The sequence below is a fragment of the Trichechus manatus genome, unplaced genomic scaffold (assembly GCF_000243295.1).
Source record: "Trichechus manatus latirostris isolate Lorelei unplaced genomic scaffold, TriManLat1.0 scaffold00217, whole genome shotgun sequence".
In the NCBI taxonomy this organism is placed as follows: Eukaryota; Metazoa; Chordata; class Mammalia; order Sirenia; family Trichechidae; genus Trichechus; species Trichechus manatus.
The window spans coordinates 2,621,954-2,624,702 of NW_004444153.1; positions in this window are offsets into that span (position 1 = coordinate 2,621,954).

The following is a 2,749-nucleotide window of genomic DNA, read 5'->3' on the forward strand; positions in this document are numbered from 1 at the left end:
GAGCAGGGCAGATGCTGGTCGGAGGAAAGGCCCAAGGGGCCAAGAGGTCAAGGAAAAAGGAAGCAGAAGCTGAAGAGATAAGGAACACAGGCAGCAGAGCTGCCTCAGTCTTAAGGTGTATGGCCATAACCTCTGGGGTCTCAAAGGATGAAGTTGCCACTCAGAGGGACTAGGAGAATGGGGTCACCCAAATGCGAGGGAGCAGAGTTGCCATTCCATTGGACCTGGAAGGCAGAGCTGAAGCTCAGGGCCAAGGGGCCTCCACCCAGGATCCTGAATGTGGCCAATACCTACCGTCTGGAGTTCAGGGCCATTATGTAAATGGTCTCAGAGAACAGAAGATTATTTTCAAGCCTTGAGGACTAATGTAATGTGTTCTGCTGACTTGCTTGGTGCTTGTTATCCCTTCTTTCACTCCAATTTTTCCCATTTGTAATGGAAATGTCTACCTTGTGTCTAATCCACCATTGTACTTTGGAAGCAGATGACTTTCATTCTAGATTTCACAGATGAAGAGAAATTTTACAGATGAGATTTTGGACTTGGAGTTAAGACTTTGTTATGATATGTTGGGGTGAATGTGTATTACATGTGGGAAGGACTTGAATTTTTTTGAGCCAAACAGTGGAATATTTGGTTGAATTATGTCCCTCCAAAAATGTGTATCAACTTGGCTAGTCCAAGATTTATAGTATCATGTGATTGTCCACAATTTTGTCATCTGATGTGCTTTTCCTATGTGTTATAAATCCCACCTCTATGATTTCAATAAGGTGGGATTAGAGGCAGTTATGTTAATGAGGTAGGACTCAATTGACAAGATTAGGTTGTGTCTTAAGCCAATCACTTTTGAGATATAAAAGAGAGAAGTGAACAGAGAGACATGGGGGTCCTCATACCACCAAGAAACAAGAGCCAGGAGCATGTGTCCTTTGGACCCAGGGTCCCTGTGCTGAGAAGCTCCTAGAGCAGGGGAAGACTGAAGACAAGGAACTTCCCCCAGAGCAAACAGAGAAAGAAAGCCTTTCCCTGGATCTGGCACACTGAATTTGTGCTTGTAGCCTACTAGACTATTAGAGAATAAATTTCTCTTTATTGAAGGCTTCCACTTGTGGTATTTCTGTTATAGCAGCACTAGATAACCAAGACAGTTGTGGAACTGTCACTTTCTCTTTTCAGTGCTGTTAGAATTTGTTTTATGTATTTTGGGGCCCTAGCATTGGGTGTGTAGATATTTATTACGTTTATGTCCTCATGGTGAATTGTCCCTTTAATCATTATATAATGTCTGTCCTTGTCTTTGATGGTGATTTTGTTTTAGAGTCTATTTTATCTGAGATTAATTTTGCCACTCCCGCTGTTTTTTGGTTGTTGTTCGCTTGATATATTTTTTCCAGCCTTTGATTTTTAATATATTTATGTTTTTGTTTCTACGGTGTATCTCTTGTAGAGAATATATTGACGGGTCATGTTTTTTTGTCCATTCTATCACTCTCTGTCTCTTTATGGGTGCATTTAAGCCACGTATGTTCAGGGTGATTATTGATAGGTGTGAGTTTATTGCTATCATTTTGTAGTGTTTCTTTTTCTTTCCTTTCTTTTTTTTGTGATGCTGATATTTTATTTGTTCCTAATACTCCCCTGTGCTGAAATTCTTTTTGTTTTTGGGTTTTATTTTTTCATTTCTTTCATTTTTGTAGATTTAGTGTTTACTGTGACTTTATGTTTTTCTTCTTTATTTTTTCGAGCGGGTTTGTTAACTTTCTTTGTAGTTACCTTGAAATTTACCCCATCTTTCTAAGTTCAAACTAGTCTTTTATACTTGATATTGTCTTAACTTTCTCTCCATTTGAAAGTTCTATACCTACACTGTTTATTCATTCTTTTAGTGTTCTGATGTTGTTGTCATTTACAGATTGACCTCTCTGGTTCTCTGTTGTAAATCTTTTAGTTTTGTTGTATCCTTGAGAGTTCATTACCTAGGTTGGCATCTGGCTGATGCTGTCTTGTGTACTAGACTCAGGCTGCTGTCTTTCATTGTTGATTCTCTACCCAAAGGACTCCCTTTAATAATTCTTGTAAGTTTGATTTGGTTTTTACAAATTCCCTTAATTTCTGTTTATCTGGAAATGTCATAATTTTGCCCTCATATTGAGCAAGAGTTTTGCAGGATATATTATTCTTGGTTGGTGGTTTGTTTGTTTTTTTCTTTTTTTCAATGTTTTACATGCCATCCCATTGCCCTCTTGCCTGCATGGTGTCTGACGAGTAATCAAAGCTTAATCTTATTGTTTCCGCCTTGTACGTGACTGTTCATTTTTCTCGCACTGCTCTCAACATTCTTTCCTTGTCTTTGGTTTTAGTGAGTGTGATTATGACATGTCTTGGTGATTTTCTTTTGGAATTTATCCTGTATGGGGTTCGTTAAGTTTCTTTTATGGTTGGCTATTGGTCTTTCATGATAATAAAGAAGTTTCCTGTCAGCAAATCTTCAATGATCCTGTGTTTTCCATTGTTCCCCTATTCTGGAAATTTTATCACACACAAACTTTTGCTTTTGATTGTATCCCACATCCACAGGGATGTGTCTTCGATTTCACTGGTCCTGTCTTCCATTCTTTCAAATTTGCTCTTCAAATGTTCTATGACATTGTCCATTTCTGAAATTTTGTTGTATATTGTCATGGATTGAATTATGTCCCCCAAAAAACGTGTGTATCAATTTGGCCAGGCCATGATTCCTGGTATT